General features: G+C 32.9%; 1 long non-coding RNA gene across 2 annotated transcripts in view; it reads left to right on the top strand.

Moving 5' to 3' along the window:
* The window catches only part of LOC138170671 (uncharacterized), a 321824-nt gene that overhangs the window by 80654 nt on the left and 216781 nt on the right, over positions 1 to 24389 (top strand). Inside the window, exons 2-3 of one of the 2 annotated variants that reach the window (XR_011170712.1) lie at positions 3367 to 3409; positions 3776 to 4573. The exons of the other annotated variant lie outside the window; for it this stretch is intronic. This is a non-coding gene — a long non-coding RNA (uncharacterized lncRNA). Of the gene's footprint in view, positions 1 to 3366; positions 3410 to 3775; positions 4574 to 24389 lie in introns of those variants that run through there. 2 annotated transcript variants of the gene reach the window in all.

The raw sequence follows: 24389 nt of genomic DNA, 5'->3' as shown, positions 1-24389 counted from the left end.
GGGGGGGAGGGAAGTTGGAAGCACCCACTTTTGAAAAGGGACAGGATCAAAGTAGAGAATATAACAAGTGGGAGGTGGGATAGGAGGGAGGGAAAAATAGTCAGTCTTTTACAATACATCTACTATGTTATTGTTTTGCATTAGCCACACATGTACAACCTATACTGAACTGCTTGTCCCCCCAGTGGGGGTGGGTGGGAGGGGCGGGGGAAGGGAATGAATCTGGAATTGAAAGTTTTAAAATCAAATATTCAAATATATATATATATATATATATATATGTGTGTGTGTGTGTGTGTGTGTGTGTGTGTGTACTATTATTAATACCATCTTACATGTAATTAAGAAAAAAGATATATAGGCACTGAGGCATAGAGATCCACTGGAAAAGTTGAAACGGGTATGGGAGAAAATATGGGAGTGAGCAGATTGGAGGTGGGGATATCCTGTGGGACTGCTGTTTTGGGGGGATGGGTGGGGGAAAAACGGAGAGAAAATTTGTAACTCAAAATCTGGCGGAAACGAATGATGTAAATCAGAAGTTAATAAAGCATTTAAATTTAAAAAAAAGAAAAGAAAAGACTTAGATCAGTCTGAGTTGAACTTTCTCAGTCCCCTTCTCTCATTTCTCAAAATTTCTTAAATTATCACCTGTTCCCTCCTCTTCTTCCAATGGCAGAAGAATGATATATTTGTCAGTGTTAGAGTGGGAGAATTAATACGTATCTGCCACAATGGGCTCAAATCTGAAACATAACTGCAAATATGAACATTGATCGAAATGGATGCATCTTTATATTTTATTGTCTTTTAAACCTACCCCTTATTTTCTGTAATCTTATCATGGGGAATGGGGGACTGATTGGTTTCCCACAGATAGTCTATAAAAGATGCAAATCCTTATATCTGTACCCTTTAATTCATTTTCCTCCTACCTACTGTATGCCCTTGTTTCAGAATGTGTTTCTTGTTTCCATGTTTAATTTTTTAAATAAGTTGTTGTTGATGTCTTTTTGGAAAACATCATAGTTTTCTCCAGTATCCCTCCTCCCCAGAAATCCACTCCTTATAATAAAATAGTATTTTCAAATCCAAGAAGAAAAGAAAGAGAAGAAAGAAATTAACACAAGTGGTCAATATTTGAGAAAATCTGAAAACATGTGCAGTATGCAACCTTTGCGGGTCTTCCACCTCCACAAAGAAGAGATTTGTCACCTCAGGCAAATCACTTATTTCTGTTTGCCTCAGTTTCCTCATGTGTAAATGAGACAGAGAAGGAAATGGCAAATCACTCCAGTATGTTTACCAAGAAAACCCCCAATGGAGTCAAAAAGACATGGACACAACTGAAATGGTTGAACAACAAAAACAAAAGAAATCAATGGACATCTATTTTGTTTCTAATTCCTTGCTATGAAAAAAAGTGTTTCTATAAATATTTTTATATATGATGATTTTCTTTTCATCAATAGTTTCCTTATGGGTATAAACATATTAATGGAGTGTCTGTGTCAAAGGATGTAAATAGTTTAGTAATTTGATTTGCATCATACCAAATTGCTCTCCAAGATTGTTATGCCAATTTATAGCTCCACCAACAATGCATTAGTGTGCCTATCTTCTTACTACATCTCTAATGTCAACTATTGCCCTTTTTGTCAATTTGCAGGTGAAAAGAGAAAAGGAAGGTGAAACCTCAGAGTTGTTTTTATTTGAATTTCTCCTATTATAAGAAATTGGGGGCATCCTTTCATGACCTTGTTAATATTTTGTAATTCTTCTTTTTATTACCGCTTGTTCATATTCTTTGACCACTTAACCATTTGGTAATGGCTATTGGTATTACATGTATGTGTACACACACACACACATACACTAGATGTGTTTTGTTATTCACATATTTGGGATAGCAAACCTTATAGGAGAAAATTGATACAAAGTTTTTTTGTTCTCTCTCTCTCCCTTTTAACCCCTTATGTCTTCCTGTCATTCTCTAGGCATAGATTTTCAGTCTCATGAAATCAAAGGAATTTATTTTATCTTTTATAATTTTCTCTATCCCTTATTATAATCCCCTTTCATAATACACTTCCTACTCTTAGCTGTGAGTGATACACGTGATCTGCTTCTTTTCTAATTTTTTTTTTTAATGTCATGATCCTTAGTATTAATTCCATGCTTCCATTTAGAATGTACTGTGGAGGATGATGTAAGATGTTTGTCTAATACTAATTTCAGCCAGACAGTCTTCTAATTTCCCTAGAAGTTTTTAAACAGTGAATTTTTTTTCCCTAGGTAATGTATATTTTCAGCCTTATCAACCACTGGGTTATTAAGCTCTCTTTTTTCAGATTTTCCTTTGTTTAGTCTTTTCTATTGAACAACTTCTCTATTCTTTAACTGATACCAGGTGGTTTCATGACTACTGCTCTACAATATTCTTTGAGGTTTGGAAATTCTGTTCCCTCTTCATCCCTACCTCTTTTCATCATTTCCCTTGATATTCTAGATTTTTTTTCCTAAACAAATTTTATCAAGTTCTTAGCACTTGACCTTGATAAATTTGATTGATATTCTGATTCTTATAGCATTAAAAGTATAAATTACCTTTGGTAATGTTGTCATTTTTATTATGGTGGCATAGTCTAATAATGAACACGGAATATTACTCCAACAATTTTGGTTGTTGTTATTGTTATAAATAAAATGTTATTTACTTATATTAAGTTGAACTTTGTAATTTAATTATACATGGCTTTTATATGCTTTAGTTGACTCAATCTCAAATACTTCATGCAAGATATAGTTATCTGAAATGGAATTTCCCTTTCTATTATTGTCTCTTGGATATTGTTATCATTGCATAGAAAGATATTTGATATTTCAAAATTTATTTTTTTTGCCTGTAACTTTAATTAAGCTATTGTCTTGATTGGTATATTTTCTGATTTTTAAGGCTTTCTAAATATACCATCATATCAGGAAATGGAGATAATATTTTTAATCTCATTTTTGCCTGTCTTCATGTCTTTAATTTGCCTTATTTTTGTTGCATTCCAAAATTATATCAAATAATAATGGATAGATGAGATATCTTTGTTTTATTCCCATATTTACTGAAAAAGCTTCTAGTATATCCCCATTGCATATGATGATTACTTTTGATTTAAATAGATTCATTTTATGATGTTAAAAAATGTTCCCATAATTTGAAAGGTATTTTAGCATAAGTATTTTACTTTGTCAGTCTTTTGTTTTTCCTGAATCTATTGAGACAATTATGTGGTTTTGATTTTTAAAAGCATTAATTATTTTTATTATTGACCTTTTTTTAGTTCATTTTATTATTTTGTTTTGTTTTCCTAGTTCAGTTACATTTACTTCTGTTTCCTTTTGGTCTTCTGTCATTGTAAGTATTTCATATTTTTAAGGTATTCTTTTTCTTTTGTGTTCAAAGTTTTGTTAGCATAGAACTATTTATTTTGGTTTTACAGTGCTATCAACTCACTTATTTGCTATTTTGTTGTTTTATTTTCTGTACTTTTTAATGTGTTAGCTGAAGATTTATACATTTTGTTAATCTTTTCAAAGAACCAGATTTTAATTTTATTTATCATTTCCATGGTTTTTTGTTCATATTTTTATCTATTTTTTCTAATTTTAAATCTTATGTTGTGTTTATTTTAGATTTGTTTATTTGTTGGCTTTCTTATTTTTAAATGAATATTCAGTTCATTAATCCTCTCTTTTTTCTATTATGTTCTTTTTTTGGTAGGCATATGATTTCCCCTGTGAGGACTATGTTTTCTATATTACAGAAATTGGTATACTCTTTCATCATTATCAATGTCTTCCATATAATTCTTAAATATTTCTATGATTTTGTTCATTGATCTGCTTGTTATCTATGATTTAATTGTTAAGAAACACATTTAAAGACAAGAAGGCAAGAGATATTTTAAGATAAAAATTTATAATGAATCAAATGGATTTTAAGAAAACACCAGGAGATGTAACCATATTTTCAGACAAAGCAAAAAAAAAAAACTTTAAAAAATAAAAAAAGGATAACAAAAGATCTACTTATTCTTGTTATGGTCCCTTGACTATTCTTTTATCATAGTTTACTTTGTAAAGGTTGTAGTTATATGTTCTTTTATTTGCAATGTTTCTGTTCCCTAATACATATATTCTTTCATAGTGCCACTTAGAAGATATTATGTTATCTAGCTCTAATTTTTCTTGCACTTTTTTTCAGTTCCAGATTTCTCCATTTTTTTTTGTTTGTTTGTTTCGGTAAACTTATCCAAAACTGTGAGAGGGATTTCAAAATATCCTGTAACTATCATACCTCTATTTAAATAGTTGTTCTTTTGGTTCAGTTAATATTTCCTTGATGAATTTGGCTGTTAAGTCATAGGGGGCATGCTTATTTAATGTTCATAATGATTTATTGTTGAGGGTTAATTCCAACATAATATAGTTTCCTTTTTTATCCTTTTTTTTACTTTTTTAAAGTTTTACTTGGCCTTGTCTCATAGCATCACTACAACTTCAAAATAAACTCATGTGATTCCTAGTACATTTTTGTTTTAAATATCTTTTATGTTTATCTAAATATATTTCTCATAAACAAGAGATTGTGGGCTTTTGCACTCTCATCCATTTAATCCATTCATTTTTAAATTATCAAAGATACTTTATTTTCTCTCCATTTGTCTCTAATAATTTTTAAGTCCTTATTTCCCCTCTGTCCCCCATCAGCTCTCTTCCTCTCACCTTTAAGCTTTTCCTATTTGTTACCACTTTCACTTTGGAAATTAGATTTCTTGCTTGTTTTTCTATGGTCATTTAATTATTCCCTCTTCTCCCCCTCCCCCTTTTAGTTAAATAGTCAAGTAGAATCCCTTTTCCTAAACCCCTTTCAATATTTTAATTTTCACATTTTAAAAAGTTTTCATTTTTTGTTCCTTTTTCTCGAAAGGTGTTTCTTTTCCCCTCATCATTTCCATTATCTTCCCTTTCAATCTATTCTATACTTTTATTATTGGTTTCATCCTTTTATACTTAGCTCTTTATTCTCTTTATTCCTCATTGAATTAAAGATAGTGAGGTACCTATTTTGGGTTCTCTCTTCTAAACAGTTTCTATTCCTGCCTTAAGCAGCCTGCCTGCAATCCCAGTTTTCTGTTGTGCCCAACTCTTAGGAAAATATTAATTCCTGTAGGTGATATAGAAGATATTGTCCCATAGTGGGATTCTTTGTACACCCCTGATTATGCATTTAATAATTGACCTTTCCCCTATAATTGGCTATTTTTCCCCATTTGCCTCATAATTTTTATGTGTTCCACTCTTTTCTGTGTCAGTTGTCCACAGAAAGCTCTTATTCACTTTTTCCTGAGGCAAGATGAGTAGCATCAAATCCCATGTAAGGTCCCATCTCCCTTTATAGAATATCTCTCTTCATCCATAGGAGCAATCAGTTTCACCTCCTCCAAACATTGAAATAAGGTTTTCCCCTTTGCTTCCCCCTTTTTTTCCAGCTCACTCTAGGCCTTCTCACCCATTCTCCTGTAGACTTACTCCTTCCTGGGAGACTTCAGAAATTGTTTTTCCTTCATTGATAGCCTTTGCATATATACATCAGTTATTCCCCTTTATCTTCTCATTTCTCTTTTCTTGTTACCCCCTCTATTTTGTAATTTAGTTCCATGAAAACATTGACTTCCCTACAGGTGTAATGTTGAAAAGTTTAATCTGTGATTTACCCTTACTTCATTTCTATTGTCTGGGTTGTTTGATAATCAAATAATTTCTTCATGTACGGTTTTCTTTTTGGGAATATTTTAAAATTTATCTATTATTGAATGTCCATTTTATTTTTTCATTTATATTTAGGCCAGATTAATAGAGTAGGCCACTTTGGGCTGTATCTTGAGTTCTACTGCTCTTTGGAATACATTATTACACTTACTCATATGTTTTGTTATGAGTACAAAAGAGTCCTGTTTTTTTTTTTAAATGTCCTATGCTTTCTGTTTGAAAATCTTTCTCCTTATTCCCCACTACTCTACTATAACATTTGCTCAAAGTTCTCCAAGCAGCAGATCTTTTGCTCTTTGTTTTGTCAGGCCTTATCTTTTGACCTTTATGAAGCTTTTGATACTTCTCCCAGTTCCTCATGCTAGAACTTCTCTCCTCCCATGACTTCAGAAGCAAGGCAATGCCCTAGTTCTCTTTCTAATTTCCCAAATATTCAGTTTCTGTCCCTTTCACTGGCTCTTCATTCTCTTTCCAAGCCTTCATTGTTCTTATTTCTTGAGAGCCACTGCATGGGAATAGAGGGAAAGAGGAAAGAAATAAGAATTTGTATTATGTCTCTGTGCTAAGTGTAAACTTTTCACAAAAAAATCTCATTTTATAATCACCATCTTATCTACTCTCTTATTTTCTCCCACCCTGGTTGATCTTATTCACTTCTAAAATTTCAACTACCATTTTTATTTAGGTATTTCAGATCTATACTTCCTGTCGTGAAACCTTTGATGCTCCAGGTATGTAGATCCAACTTCCTACAAGACATCTTTACCTGAATTTACCACTAACGTTGAACCTAATATATTCCCAAATATACTTATTATGTTTCCTTCCCCCTAAACTTGTCCTTTTTTCTGACCACGAATTTTGGGTGGAGGAACTTATGTTTCCCTTATTTGTATCCTTAAGGATATCTTTGACATTTTTCTTTCACCTTTTTTAAAAAAAATTACAATCAATTACCAAGCTCACCTATTCTATCTCTGTCTTCCCACAGTTACCATCTTAGCACAAACCCACATTATCACTCACCTAGTCTAATGTAATATACTCCTTACTTGTCTTTCTGCTTCCAGTTCTACCCTTTAATCTAATCTTTATCCCACTATCAGGATAATTTTCTTATGTATAGATCTTGTAATATTGTCTCTCTACTCAAAAAGCATTAATTTCTCCATACTGCATACCAAATAAGTTTCAAAATTTGTGCCTGGCATCCCAGGCTCATAACAATCTGGGGATTTTCCTTTCTATAATCATTTACCTCATCTCTCTAATTTTGTTTCACAATACTATCTTTCCCACTCTATACCATAGCAAACTGGATTGTCTTCCGTTGACCTCTCCTACCTTTGTGCTACTTCTATGCCTGAAATACTCTGTATCTAACTCTGCCTCTGTCTCTCTGTTTCTGTTTCTAATTCTAATTCTTTCTCTGATTCTCTGTCTCTCCCTCACTACTATCCACTCACTTAATTACTACTTATCCTTTTGAAATTTATTTAATTTTTATTTTAAGATTTTTCTTTTTGCTTTTTTTTGGAGGGAGGAAGGTAGGGCAATTGGGGATTAAGTGACTTGCCCAAGGTCACACGGCTAGTTTCGTGTGAAGTGTCTGAGGCCGGATTTGCACACAGGTCCTCCTGATTCCAAGGCTGGAGCTCTATTCACTGCACCACCTAGCTGCCCCAGTACTGATCCTTTAAAGCACAATTCAAATGCAACATTTTCCATGAAACTTGTCACAATGTAGATCACTTTCCTCGAGTTTCACAGAACAATTCCATTTTTTCTTGTAATATTACATATTACAGATGTTTATTCTTAAAGTTGTTTTTATGATATCTGAAGTTTCTAGGTTGTTGAGTACAGAGGGAATTAAGTATTTTACATATTTAGAGTTTGCTGAATGAGTGAGTGAATTCCGTTGCTATAAAGAACAGATTTGAGACAGGTGAGAGTTATGGGGAAATAGATTTAGGCTCAACATAAGGTAGACTTTTCTACACATCTGAGCTGTCCAATAATAGAATTGTTTGTGTTGAAATCAGTGAGCTGTTTGACACAGAGACCTAATGTTTTGAAAGAGATTTCTGCACAGCAAAAAGGTTGGAGGGTAGATTAAATTTCTGACGTTCCTTTCTATTTAAGATTTTGTAATTCTATTTAAAAGGCCTATCTAAAGAAGAATAAAAGCACTAGGTATCTCTAAGAGAAATCCACTGACATAAGATACAGAAAATTGGATTTTAAGTTAATCTTTGGAAAAATAACTGACATTATTCATCTAAATTGGAAACAAGGAAAAGGAAATGAAACTGACTAGCCACAATAAGACTAAAGTATACAACTTCATAAAATTCATTGCCTGAGGCACTGAAAATCATATTTACCTTCTACTCAGAATATCTGGTTTCAAGACTCATATCTAATCATTACTAGCTATGCAATCCTGAGCAAGTTAAATAATCCCTCTAAACCTCAGTTTGTATGTAAAATGAGTATGATATTACTTCTACTAGCCATCCACTCTTGAAAAAAAAAGTGGATGAAAAGCATATATTGTTTGAGTTACTATATCAACTGTGGATAAATAATTAGTTCATGGATGCATAAACCATGAAAAGTTACCATTTGCAGATAAATAATGAATTGGATTTCACAAGAGGAAGACATTGGGTTGGAAGGCATTTGGGACATTGCATCATATTATTAATTAGTCCAACTGGTCAAAGTTTATATTTTAATACTATTATTCTCCCAGTGATGTTACATTTTTGAGAGTCATGGAAAATCACAATTTCAGAAGAATCAAAATTGTACATGAAACAAATGGCAGAAAAGGGAAATGATGGATATAAAGATATTTCAGCATATTGCCACTGAGAATTTTCATGAGAAAGGATTTAAGAGTAAAAATTAGGAACATATATACACAAAATAAATATAGGGCAATTAGAATTTTCTTCTTCTATCCAAAACATACTATAAGAAACAGATGGTCTCCATTGCAATGGGTATCTTCCCATGGAGGATATATGAAATAATACTGAAAAGAACTGCAAACAAAATGTTGAAGGGTTGTATTTCAGTACCCATACCCATGAAATTACCAATCTATGCTATTGCACATCTGTGATACCTTGAGTCTTTCTTACTCAATGATTTTGGTACACAATTTTTCTTTCCTTCCTAGCCACTACCATCATACTAAAAGACCTCAATATACATTTTTACTTTTCCTCAAATTTCCTAACCTCTCAGTTCCTCAATTTGCTCAATTATCATAAGCTACTTCTATACCCCAAATAGGCCACACACAAAGATAAATCATACCCATTATTTTGCCATCACTTACAAATGTACCACCACCTCCATGTTCAATAATCCTATACCTTTAAGCACCTATAACATAATTATTTTTCACTTCTCCACTTCTTTTATAAAATTCTACTCTTTGTATATACCATGACCTCCAATTTCTTGATTGTGTTTCTCCCTGGCCAGTTCCCCTGCATGTTATTTTTCACTTTCTGTTTTCCTTATTTTGAGTTCTTGGTGATGCATTTAAATTCTATTGTGTCTTCCTGTCTTGAATCATTATCCCCCTTATGATATCACCAATTGCACACTGATAAGCCTCAGTTTTGGATACTATCACCATTTGATTCCTTTATTTCTATGTGTGCTGCTGAATAAAGCAGAAGAAAATCACACAACTCTTCTTACTTGGGTCCACTATATATTTATTATATAACCTCATTTGGTCTCTCATAGCAATCTTAATATAGCTCCCTTATCAAGTTACTATCCCACTTTCCATAGTGGCTCTTCAAAACCTTTTCATCCCTCCTCAAACCTTCCATGGCTCCCCCTTATCATCTCCTCTCAGCTGAGAATCTTGCCTCATGTTTTACAGAATGAAAACTGAAGATATTCATTGTGAGTTCTCTCATCTCCCCCATTTCTCATCTCAGATTACATAGGTGCCTTCTACCACAAACCCCTATTTCATATCATTAAGTGGTATTACTCTTTTCCAAGATTAATCCCTCTACTTGTAAGTGATCCCATTCTATCCCATCTCCTCCAAGAGTTTTCCTACTCTGTCAGTCTCAATCTATCACTAATTTTTAATCTCTTCCTGCATACTGACTCATTTCCTATTGTCTACAAAAATCCCCGTGTCTCTCTCAGGATAAAAAAAAATAAATCCACAAAATCAAAAAAAATCACTTGACCCTTCCATCTTTGCTGTCATCCTATATTTCTTCTGCCCTTTGTAGCTAATGTCCCCAAAAAGGCTTCCTATATTAAGTACCTCCACTTGTTTCTTCTTTCCTTCCTTTCTTTTCTTCTTCCTTCTCTCCTTTCTTCCCTCCCTTCCTCCCCTCTCTCTGTCCACATTGGAAATCATAACTTTACATAACAGTGCTCTGCACTAATGAATATAAATTTTGCTTACTAAAACCTTCCAAGATAACTTGGCATTTGGGGGCAAGATTTTTCATTTTTACTTTGTTTTTCCTTCTCTTCCATACTTATCTATTCTACCATTAAAAAAAACTGGGACAATTAGCTCTGTCCTATTCAGTTTAATTTAAATTTCAAGAAACTGAGCTCCGGAACCCAGGCTTTGATAAAGCCCTTTGGAATTATGATAGAGCTACCTGACCATGCCTCAAACCTAGATCATTTTGGTTCTCAGTGATTTGCCAATAATAGGTGCCAGCCCAAGTCTTACTTAGTCACTGGTTGGGTTTTGATGGCTGAATGAGTATTCATAGCAATTGTTTCTGTTCTGTCCAGAAACCCTGAAGGTCTTCTCCTTTCAGTTTTATTTATTTATTTTTTTGGAGTAGGCAAACTACACAATATTTTGCCTCATTTCTTTCCTAGCCTTAAATCACTGGATGGGTATTGTCTCAGGCAAACTGAGACCTGTCAAAGACCTTCCTTATAAAGGCCAAGGTCTCTTCCTGCATCTGGGATCATCTCTAGTTGTTCTGACCTGTGTCTTGCCACTGGAGGAAAGAGTGAGGTTGATGACTTTACACAGCCCTGGCTCACCTAAATTCAATTCACTGCAAATCAAGACATCACCCTCCTGATGTCATTAATCCTCTTTGAGAACAGAAGAACAACAAAGTCCCATCTTTTGTAGGATGGTTTTCTCAACTTCTCTTATTTCTAATGCCTTCCCTCTGTATAAACTAAACTATTTATTCTGTATATAGTTATATATTTATGTATTTATATCTCTATCATCTATCTATAAAGTGTGTATCTGTTAGCATGTTGTATCCTCCATCTGATTATAAGCTCCTGAGGACAGGGACTGTCTTTTGCTTGTATCTCAGTGATTAGCACAGTGCTTGACACATAGTAGGCTTTTAATACATTTTATTGATTGATAGATTCTCCTAAAATCATGGGCTTTCTTTGGTGAGCAGCTTTTGTTGCATATCCTTGATATTGAGATAACACTAGAACATCACTGCTGTCCTTTTCTTCTTCTACTCAAGAGGAAAGGTTTTTGGGTACATTTAGTTTGATAATGGTCTTAAAATTAGTTGTGCAGATCCAAGCATTCTAGAGAACAATTTCAAATTATGTACAAAGAATTAGAAAACTGAGCATACCATTTGATCCAACAATACTACTACTTGGGTTGAAACCAGAGAGGTTAAAAAAAAGAAAGCGCCTGTATGTACAAAAATACTTAGAGCAGCTCTTTTCATCGTGGCAAAGAATTAGAAATTGATGAAATACCTATTAAATAAGGGATGGCAGAGCAAGTTCCAGTATGTGATTGTGAAGGAATACTATCATGCTATTAGAAATGACAAGCAGAATGGTTTCAGAAAAAAACTGAGAAAATATATGAACTGATGCAGAGTGAAGTGAACAGAACCTTACATATCTTACATAGTGATATTGTAATAATAATCAACTGTGAAAAACTTAGCTTCTTTTATCAAGACAATGGTTCCTGACAATTCCAAAAGACTCATTATGTAAAATAATATCCACCTCTAAAGAAAAAACTAATAAAATCTGAGTGCAGATTTTTTCCACTCTGTTTTTCATTCTTTTTAACTTTTTGAAACATGGCTAATATGCAAATATTATTTGTGTGACTTCACATGTATAGTAGGTATAATTTTGCTTGCCTTCCCAAAGGGAGGGACTGGGGAAAGGGAGTAAATTTGGAACTTAAAATAAAAATTGTGTTAAAAGTAAAAAAAAAATAAGCAATTACAAAAAAGGGAGGGTTTGAACCAAGAGAAAGGAAAATTTAATAGGGTCTTAATAACTATCCTCAAATATAGGGTGTTCCAAATGTCACCGTGTAATGTTAAGCTACAAAAGCTAATAAGGTTTAAAACCATACTACATCTTTTGGGACACTGAATTTGAGGAACTTATAAACTTGAGTTCAACATTATGAGAAACTTTTGATATATTGTTGTCAAAAATCCAGAATGCATTTACTTTTAAAATAGTGATCTCCTCAACTCTAGTGCTTGCCAAAGGGGTTATTTGTTGGGGATATTGAAGAAAGGATTCCTGCTTTCAATATAACTTGGATTTTGTGACCCTTTTTGTCCTAACACCTAAAATACAATAAATCTATGAATTCAAAGCTACTCTTTAAGAAATCTATCAAATGACTTCACATATCACAGGCACTTGCTAAGTATTTGTTGAATAGATGTCTGTTTAGTCATATTTTGTACTCCATTTTGTTGTCCTATAGGAAGGCTAGTATGATTGTAATGACATTGAACTTGCGATCAGGATTTGGGTTTGAATCCTGCTTTCTCACTTAACTAGATATATTACCCTAATTAGGGGACAGCACCACAGACTTTCTCAGCTTCTGTTTATTTTTAAATCTATAAAATAGGGATAATAGTGTTTATACTATAATATTCAAATGGTTATTTTAAGGATCAATGAAAGTACTCTGTAGAGATACATGTGTATGTGTTACCTCTAAAACAAATTGAACAAAAATATAAACTCAGGAATATGCTCGTGATTCTATACAGGTTCTAACTTAAAAAAATTGTCTTTGAAACCCCCAAAATATTAAAAATTGGTGAAATAAAGAGACTCATGAGAGACATATACTAATATGGCTCTTTATCTACTTTTTTCCCTGGGAGAGAGGACAACATGACATACAGAGAATACTGATCTTGTTGTGGTAAAGAAGACCTGAGTTTGAATTCTGTCACAGATAGGTCATTGTACAATACTGGGCAAATTTGCTTAACTGCTTTTAGCCTTAGCATTCTCATTTGCAAAATGGGGGAAATAATACCTCCTTCACACTTTGAGGATCAATTAAGGCATTATTCACAAAGGATTCTGAAAACCATAAAAGGTTATTAGGTATGGTAAAGGGTGATGACAAAATATTTCTCAAGTATTTATAATTCTTAAAATCTTTAAATGTGTGTCATTGTTATAAGATAATAATTTGGTATATGGTGGTAAGGACATTGAATTGGGAGTCAGACAATCAAGTTCTAGTGATTGTGAACATGTCACTTGACCTTTGTGTGTATTATTTTCCTTACTTCTCTGGATTATATGTTCCCTGATTCTATGATCTCTAAAAATGAAAAATATCATAGAAATATTTCTAAGGGAGTTGGTTCTGCTGGTCTGGCTCTCTCCTAATGCACAAAATTGCCTTTACCTTCAATAAGAATGGCAAGTGCAAAGAGAAAATTCATACAGGGGAAAATATATCCCATTGTTATGATCACTGTAACGATCATTATCATTATAAAAGAATATATTACCCAATAAGTTCCAAGTGAGCAATGGCTGTGTCTTTTTATATGTTCCTTTATAGTGCTGAGTACTTTATAGGTTACTTATTGTAAAATAAGCAGAAGAATTTTTGTCAATCATTAAAAAGATGGATGAACTTCTCTCCACTGTCCTTATCCCCAAAGGAAAATGATATATTTTTTCAGCTGCTGAATTTTTAATTTGCACAAAAATAAGTTTAAGGACTACCATTTTTCATCTGTGTGGACCTCACTAAATGACCATCTTCTAAAACTGATTGGTCAGTACAAACAATTAGGAGGTTCAAACAAAGAATCAACCAACTTGTCAGATCATTTTCTTTTTTTAAAAAATTAAACAGAATTATACAGTTTCTTTTCCTCTCCTGCCACCAAACTGACTGGCTGTTTAGACTTAGTGAGGACAGATAAACTGACTAATAATTATACTCATGCCCATAAAGGATGCTGTGTTGGAATCAACCTCTTCTGATATGAACCTTTTCCCTTTAATTCTGCAATGAGAGGTGAATGAATGCTTGGGTGAGCAGGCAGTGGTGAACTCTTCCAAACCCCCATACTCCCTACATACATATATGCATACATACATACATACATACATTCCCCCACATATGCCATTCTTTCCCTATCTTGAGTAAACTCCACAGAAACCTACATAAATGGTGCATAAAGCTTTCATGACTGAAGCCCTAAGGCTACCCATTTAAGTGGTCCCCACTGTATTCACATATAAACAGTTCCACAGTATATTAAGAATTGCAATAATAGCAAAACAGCTAAAACAATATTAGCATCATTTTATTTTTATTTTTACGGCTTCTTGACTAGTTTGAAAACTACCTCCTGGCTTTTAGGAAATGACTAAAATGCTAGTTAAACATACATTTATGTCAGAGAAGGTGAGGAGGGTTACTGTTGGTTTTTAAAATGGGTGAAGGAGGTGATGGAGGGGAGAGGGACCCTAAAAAAAAGGTTCAGAGACATAAATTTCAGGGTCTTGCCCGTAATGAATATTCAACATACAAGCCTCCTTGTTATCAATTAATTCAACTTACTTCCTCATCAATTTTTCCCCCCTCAGTCTTGATGGTTTTATGGCCTAGACCCAGGCGATCCCCTTAGGCAGTCCATCTGATAATTGACACATTTTCTAACACAGCATAGTGATGCCCAAGTCAGTGCTTTCGGGCCGTGACTCGAGCTTATTGGAGTCTGCAGCAGGGACTCCTTTTATCCCTCATACATCAGAATCCACTGACAGCTCTCCCAAGCAGGGACCAAGCAGATCTCTCCCTCAGGAAAATGTATGCAAACACCTCCAGAACATTGTAATGGTTGCTAGGCATCACAATGGTGACATCTTTATGATAAACACAGCATGCAGAAGAAGGCCTAATAAAAGAATAACAAATTATTACATCCAGAGGGCAATTTTGCAAGATTAACTGGTGTAATAAATTACCAGCCCACCCTCCCGTACACACACACACACACACACACATGCACACACACACCCCAATCATCACAATACCATGTTACCTTTTAAGGTATTTTGCAGCAGAGACAAAAATGAACTGATTTATAAGAAACATGGAATGCATAGCTGAGAAGAATAAACCATATTTTACATTTTTTCAAAAGCTAGTCATGGTGATAGTGTGTGGGATTTGCCTTGTTGTACACTTGAGTTCAGCAAGGGCTCACTAGAAAATAGGGTTATGCATGCAATTTAGGCTACAGTGTTTATCATTACTTTTCATTTGGCATTTGGATGTTCAGTACCACTGCAATCTACATAATATCAATGCAAACAAAAGCCTGTAGCATTTTATTTCTAAAACTATTTCCATACATAAAACATTATAAGTGCCAAAAGCCAAATATCTTTTCATAATAATTAGCAAATATATATATATATATGTATTAGAAGAGAGATTATTTAGGGTCTTTAAAAAGCAAATGAATCACCCCTCATGCTGATTTTATATGGAATTTTCCGCATTAAAAAGAGAATAGAAGTTATGTTATTGACCTTGAATAACCTGGTCTTTTAAAATGAGAACTTATCTTACTGTATCCCACCATTCATAACTTGACTACAAATCAATGGAAAACCCAGTTCCTTAAGAAGGGGATGGGGAGAATCTTATATGTGAAAAGGTTACATTATTATTATTTAATAGTAGTAGTAACAATAACAACAATAATACATATTATAGAAAGGGTTCAGACAACATGGTTTGATACGGGGAGTACTCTGTCTGAAGTCAAGTGAACTAGGATTGCATTCTAATTGTACTATTTCCAACTGTGTGGTACACAATTTGTGTATATGTATCTTTTGTGTATTTTATCTGTGTGTATATGATATAATATAATATATTCACATATATGTAATATATGTTTACCCCCCAAGGGAACACAAGTACAGGAAACAGCTATGCCTCCTTCTTCCCCCTTTCCACTCATAGAACATATACATACATATACACATTTATATACGTGTCTTTATCTATATGTGCATATAATACATATATACATACACATGCACATATATACACACGTTTATGTGCAATATAGACCTTTGATTATTTATACATACATATGAGCACATACATATGTGCAATATAAAGTATACACACATATATACATATAGTATAGGGGTTGAGAGTGAGAAGCCTTGAAAGTTATGTCTTTTGGATGGTGGAGGCTCAGTGCAAGGAGGCATATTTTAGTAAAAATTAATATGTGAAATAAGGTAGAAGGTGTAGCTGTTTCCTGTACTTTCCCATAGAAAATATTTGGAAAAGATTTTGAAAAGAATTAATGGATGTACTAGCAGCAATGGATTCTGAGCTTTATCAAGTACAGTTTTAAGATCCCTTGGTAGATAGTAATCAACTATCCTGGCTCTAGATTTGTTCTTTTTTCCCCTCATCATTCTTCCCCATCAAAACTTACCCTATATTCCATTGATAGGATGATAGGTAGTAAGGATCCTAGAAAAAGAACTGGAAGAGAATTCAGAAGCTATCTATTCAGCATTTTTCATTTGGGGCTAAAATGACTTATGCAAGGTCATACAGAAAAGGAAGCATGACAAGCACACATTGAATCCAGGTCCGTAGAATGAGCCAGTTGTCTTTTATGACATCATCTTTTCTCTCTTCTTATCACATGATTGGCTCACTGCCTTTTCCTTTAGTATCTGATTGGGACAGTTAACCATATAGCTAATGGCTAACTAATTACAATGTTTTTATCTCTAGAAGGTCATTCATTAGATGGTTCATTCATCCATTAAAATATTTATAAAGTTCCAATTAGCCTATAAGCATTTATCAAGGCACTACCATTTTCCAAACATTCTACTAAGCTCTAGGAATACAAAGAAAGGTAAAACATATATGTGCACATACATGCACACAAACACAGTGTCTTACAGACTACCATATTCATTACACAAAGACATTCAAAAATAAGAAAGATTTGGTCCTTGCCTTCCCAATTGTAACACTCCACTAAGGATGGTAAGACGTATATTTCTTTGAAACAATGATGGATCCATCACTATCTCATGGATAAGTGTACCCCTTCCAACCGTTCAGATTAAACCCATCAAAGCCTTCTGATTTGAGATGACTCTCATCCAGGTCTTTCTTGAAGTCTTCCTTATGGGACTCATTCAAGTTGCTAGAGGTCTGTTCTGATGTATCAACAACACATGGATACCATTGAAACATGGACGCTGTTCATCAGTGAACCTCTGTCCTCGCCATGATACTGGCACACCTGCTTTTCTAGTGATACATCTTTCTGATGATTTCCTTTACACTGCTTTTCTTGAGGATTTCTTTATTGGTGATATGCTGCATTCTAGTCAATTGTCCACATTTGAACATAATGTAACTGGACTCTGACATAGTGATATCATTTTACTCTTCTTTAAGAATGAAGGACAACAAGCATCACTGTTAAAATCACTGTGTACTTCTGAATTGTGTTTGGGTGACTTTCAAATTTAACTCATCTGGGACTGTTTGCATTATGACTAATAGCATTGCTAGAATAAGATTGATGTTGCCTTTGGTGGTGATGATGGACTTTTAATTCAGGAAGGGACTTGTAGTTACTAAAAGCACTGCACAAATTCCTAAATAATAACATATCTTATTCTATTCAGCCTACAAAATTCTGTGTCCAATTTGTTGTCAGTCTTCAGTGTCTGTTCAAGGTATATTTATTGTATAATTTTATAATTCATTTATACAACAGTAAGTCATAGGCTGAACAACAGATATTCTTCATTCACTTCCATTTAACTACGAGTTTCTTAGTCCCATAATTAAATGATTATGGATTTCATTTAGAAGTTGCTTCAATATTCCAGATACTGATGAAGCCAGCACACTATCATCCATAAACAGAAACCTCTAGATGACCTTACCATAGGGCATCCATTCTTCAATTTTGACTCTGTGGAGGCCAAACTTCATAACTGCTGACTTTGTGAAATTTTGAACTGTATATTAATTATCTCAAACTCATCACATTTCAAAACGAATTCATTATCTTTCCTCCCATCAAACCTATCCCCTCTTTTGAATTTCCCTACTTTAGTCAAGTGCTCAACTATTTTTCTTTCCAGTTAGACACAACTTAATATTGGAGTGTTCTTTGACTCCTCACTCTGACCAATAAGTTGTTAAGCCATTTGTTTTGGGTCCATCTGATCCTATCTATTCAATGTGTAGTTACTACTATAGTAAAATAAACTAATGTGTTAGTGTATAGGCACTAATCAATGATCATCTGGACTATTGCAATAATTTCTTAATTTGTCTCTCTGTCTCAGGTCTCTCCTCTACAATGCATCCTCCATATAGCTGTCAAAATCATTTCCTTAAAACACAAGTTTGATCTTATCATTCATCTCTTAAAAAAAATACCTGTAATAAGGATTACCCCTAGGAAGAAATACAAATGTCCATGTTTGGCATTTAAAACACTTAACAATCTGGTTTAAAATTAACTTTACAACTTCATTACTTATATTTATAAACTCTAAAAACTAGCCAGACAAAAATGTTCCCACACACCTCTTGTCTCATATAAACTGTCTCCCCATGCTTATAATATGCTCCCTCCTTATTTCTGTCTCTTGGAATCCATATTTTCTTAAAATTTTCTTTTAATTACCATCCTTGTTATGATTGCTTTTCTACCACCCTCTCCACCACCCAATTTTTAGTGCCCCCTTTCATAACCTTCCATGTATTTATGCTCCATATTTTTATATGTACTCATAAGCAAATGTATGTTCCCTCACTTCCTGAGAGTAGGGACTCTAATAATACTTGTCTTTATATCTTAATATATTGGCATTGAGTCTAGCACATAGTATCTGCCTCATAAGTGATAATCGATGAGTTAATGAAAGTGACAAATATCAGTAAGCAGTAACCTTCGTTTTGCATCATTTAAAATATTCAGTAGGTCATTGAAGAGAATCCTTTTTATTGTTATATCTTTTAATGAATCTTCTATAATTCTAAGATGTATAGGACATTTTAAGTAGTATTCTGTTTTACTACATTGAACTTTTGTAGTAACTTAAAAACAATAAACCTTGTATCCTTGGTTTGACCACAAAGATGAAGACTGTTGTAGACTATAATTTACAAAAGTTTGACCATTTTTCCATATTCTCCCCAAATATACTTTCAAGATATCTATAAATTAGTCTGTCAAAATGTTATAAATTATATATGGGGTGGGACTCTTCAGTATTCTTTTCTTTTTACTTATATTAATTTTTACCTAATTAATTTTCCTATTTATCTATATTAACAAGATCTGCAAAATAATTTGGCCATAGGATCATAAACTTAAATCTGGAAAACACCTTAGGGGACATTTAGTCCCACACTATTCTCTGACAGATGATGTAACTGAGGCCCTGGGAGACTGACATATGCAAAAAACTACATAGACAGAAACTGGATGAGTCAGAATTCGAACCAAGGTCATCTGCTTCCAAATTTAAGGTTCTTTACACTGCACATGCTTATCCTTCACTCTTATTGTACTGCCTTCAAGAAAGACATCTTTAGAGTATACTTGGTCATGTCAAACTGCTCAACCCATCTTCATTTTCTTTAGGCCTATCTTTACTTCTTCATATAGCTCATCAATGCCTGTGGTATTGGAATATAAAGGTGATAGTGTCATTGATAAAGAAAAATATTTGTTATAAAAAACTTGATGTATCTCTTCTGTTTTTTGTTCATTAAAAAAAGCTGCTTCTACTCTCATCATTCAATATTTGCAAGATAATGTAACTTAATTTGGCTTCTCACCAAACATTTTATAAAAAAGTGTTTTTTCTTATTGTTTTAAGGGACAATACATGTGACATAAATGGGATCATTTTCCACCATCTTTTATAAGATTTTATGGCCAAATTTATCTTCTAAATCAGTGCTACCTTTGGCTGCAATATCTTTCTGATGGAAAAGATCAAGTAGTTTTTAAAAACATTTTTTTCCACTTAATGTGCTGGTTTATTTATATCAACTAAATTACCACAAGAAATCATGATATTCTCTGTTGATGGTTTTTTGGTGTGTGTTTGTTTCCAAATTTTGGTATCAGTAGACTTTATAGTATGACCATATTTTTTTTATACCATATCTTATGTTTATTCTAATTTGGAAGTGATTTTTTTAAGTGTAATTTTTTTTTTTTTTGCTTTTTGTAGGGCAGTTGGGGTTAAGTGACTTGCCCAAGGTCATAAAGCTATTGAGTATTAAGTGTCTGAAGCTGAATTTGAACTCAGGTCCTACTGAATCCAGGGCAGTACTCTATTCACTATGCCACCTAGCTGTCCCTAAAGGGTAAATTTTTTTGAGGCAGTTAGATGTTACAGTGGATAGAGCACTGGATCTAGAGTCTGAATATTGAGGAATATTGAGGTCTGAATCCTACTTTACACACTTGCTATCTGTGTTACCCTAGGTAAATCACTAATTCTCTCTGAGTCTCAGTTTCCTCATCTGACAAATGGGGATAACAGTATTGACTCCAAAGAGTTTTGGGGACAATAGAGAAAGATGGTATACGGAAAGTTCTGGTTATTATAATTTTAAACATTTCCCCAATATTTCTCCCCTTTCCTATCTCAGACAGTCATGTGATAAAATAAATGTTTTTAAAAGAGAAAATATGAAATAGAAGAGAAAAAACAGTATAACTGATCAATAAATTGAAAAAGTCTGAAAAATATATAATGAACAACACTGGTGGAGATATCTCCCACTTCTACAAACAGTAGGTCAGTTGTCTCCTCATATCTCTTCTTTTCAGCCATGCTTGTTCTTTATAATTTTATACAATTCACTTTTGATTTTTTGTTGTGGTGTTTCTTCTGGTTTACAGTGTTGTAGTAAGGGTTTTCTGCCTCTCCTTAATTCATTCTTCATCAGTTCATATAGATCTTTCCATGTAAAATGAACCAATATAACTATTGAAACTGACAGTACATGAAACAACACATACCTATACATCACCACATTATTAGCTAGAGGAATGAAGTGAATTTAATCATAAGTTCTCTGGAGTTTAGATGAGGCATTATATCTAATTTGAATCCTGATTTAAATTATTGTTGTTTTCATGTTTATTGTTGTCATGTTGTGTATAATATTTGAATCCTGATTCTATTTTCCTCCTTCTGTATCACATCCCAAAATATTTTCCTGTTTCTATAATTTACCTATTATTCACCATTTCTGTGATTACTTTCCAAAGCATTCATCTGCTACCATATATACAGTCAATCCCTAAACTAGGGGCAGCCACTTTTTTGTTACCACGAAAAAAATAGCTAACTCAAATATTTTATGTATAGAACCTTTCTTTCTGTCTTTGACTCCTTAGTCAATATATTTGTTCTACTGAAGCCTGACCTCCTAAAATAATTTTAACATTTGTAATTTCAATGTTTTAATATATTTTGAATTTGATGAAGTATGTTGATACATTGGAAATTATTTTAAATTTAATTTCTCTTATCACTTCATTCAAAGCATTTTCATGTTATTATTTATAGATTACATATTATCTTCTTAAAAGGTACTTTTTCATATGATTTGTCTACTTATCTATTACTGAATGGCCCTTTGTCACATATTTCTGCCGTTTCCTTAGATAGCTTAGATTTCATATATTTATAATAGGTATGTGCTTCAAATACTATTTCCAATTTAATGTTTTCTCTAAATGTATTAATTCTTAGTGAAAAGTTTTCATTTTTTAAATGTGATTAGAATGGTACATTTTGTATTTTTTAAAAATCTTCAATCATTGGTTTGCTTATAGAGTATTTTCCTCATTAAAAACTTAAATCTCTTTCTGTTATACATTTTTTTTAATGATTTGACCATTCACTTTTACTTTGTTTATCCATTGGAATTTTTTTGTGATATATGGTGCAAGGTGCTAGTATAAATCTATTTTCTACAAATCTTCCTTTTAAATTTCCAAGCAATTTTTGACAAAACTGTGTTCTGTATTTCAGTAGTTTGTGCTTAAAAAAACAAACACTTCTGTATTTGTTTGCTAGTAGCTCTCATCTAGTCTGATCACCTTGCTTAGCAATCTATTCTTTTAACCATTACTAGTTTTGATCATTAGTATTTCATAACAAAGTTTGAGATCTGCTAGTGCTAAATCCCCTTCAAGCCTAGATCCTTTCATTAGATCCTTGAACATTCTTGACCTTTTATGTTTCCGAAAGTATTTTGTTATTATAAAAAATTTTATAAATCAAACAGTTGATAATTTGATTATAGTAATAAATCTGTAAACAAATTTAGATTTCATCAGTTTTATTATATTGGCATGGCCCAACCATTAATAATAAATAATTCTCTAATTATTTGCCCTGTTATTCCTATAGAGTTTAATAAGTATATTTATGTATTTTCATGGTATTTCTTGATAAATTAATTTCCAGATATTTTATTTATTTGGGTATAATTTTAAATTGAGTTTCAAATTCAATTTTTTTCCCTTGGGTTTTCATGGAAATATAGAAAATTGCTAATAACATTTTTACATTTATTTTGTATCCCATCCTAGTACTTTGGCTTTGATTTTTTCTTTACTCAAGCAAGTCAATTATCTAACTGCACACAGGAAGTTAATTTTTTTTACAAATTCCACCTTACAGAAAACTTTTCCCCACATGTTAACATACAGTTAATATTAATATAACAATCAACATTATTAACTTTTAACCTTGATGTTTATTAACAATTAATTAACCTTATATTTTTTTTTCTGATATACTTAGAATATTCAGTAATTCCTGACTCTCTTTTTGAAAATATTCAAGGTTTTTGTGTCTGGAATATTTTAGAATATATAATTTCTTTTTTAAAAAATTTTTTAAAGCAATCAGGGTTAAGTAACTTGTTGAAGGTTACACGGCCAGGTGTTTCTGGGTGGGTGCTAAGTGTCTGAGCCTGGGATTCAATCCCCAGGTCATCCCAACACTGGAGCTGGTGCTCTTACTAGCTGTGCTACCTGGCCACCCCAAGAATATATCATTTATTACAGAATAAATTCAACAAGTATTAAACTATGGATGAATTTGACATATTGCATCAAATATTTTTCTCAATGACTTTCTCTACTTTTTCATACTTTGCAAAAGCTGAATTTATATTCATACTTTTTCCTTCAACTATTTATTGTGAGTTTCAGGTCACATAGCCAACAATATATATTGGACTAGACATTTTCTCCTTTCTGTAGTAACTTAAAAAACACTAAAAGAGTAATTATTCACCAGAGGTAGAACAATTTAGCTTAATCCATGGGACAAAAAAATCGAGAAGTCTGACAAGGTAGTAGTCTTATAAATTAAAACTGGAGAATATCAATTGATAAAATGTTCACTCATTTCTCCTTTACAAGACTCCATAAGTCTTCTTCTCTCAAACAAAACACCACTTCCCACCCCCACCATGAACAATGCCCAACTTTAAATTGAAGTTCAAAGCAAAGAAACAGGCTGAAAAAAATCAACAAACAAACAAACAACAACAACCTGACCATGAAAGCTAATATGATGACAGGGAAGATTGAGACACAAACTCAGATGACAGTGATGTCAAAACAGTTACAAGCAAAGCCTCAAAGGAAACAAATGTGAGTTAGACACAAAAACCCAGCAAGAATTTCCAGAAGAGGCAAAAATGATTTTAAACATTAAATAAAATAGTTAAGCAAAAAATTGATCCAATTGAAATGAAAAAAAAAAGGCAGAGCTAGCAATCATTATCTCAGACAAAGTAAAAATAGATCTAATGAGAAGAAATAAATAGGAAAACTATATCTTGCTGAAAGGTAACTAAACAATGATGTAATATCAATATCTATCTATGCATCAAATGGCATAATATCCAAATTCTTAAAGGAAATGCTAAATAAGTAAGAGGAGGAAATAAGCAGTAAAACTATATAGCAAAATTCATCTTTCTGCTCTCAGAGCTAGATAAATCTAACCATAAAATAAATAAAAAGAAGTTATGAATAGAATTGCAGAAAAGTTAGATATGATGGACCTCTAAAGAAAATGAAATTGTTAGAGAAAGGAGTATCACTTTTCTCACCTGCTCATGTTACTTTCCCCAAAACTGATCATGTATTAGAGAATAAAATCTCTCACAATCA

This window comes from Petaurus breviceps, unplaced genomic scaffold, assembly GCF_028583685.1.
Source record: "Petaurus breviceps papuanus isolate PSGF00001 unplaced genomic scaffold, PetGlider_PUasm1.0 38, whole genome shotgun sequence".
Taxonomy (NCBI): Eukaryota; Metazoa; Chordata; class Mammalia; order Diprotodontia; family Petauridae; genus Petaurus; species Petaurus breviceps.
This window is presented reverse-complemented; position numbering and strand designations above follow the sequence as displayed.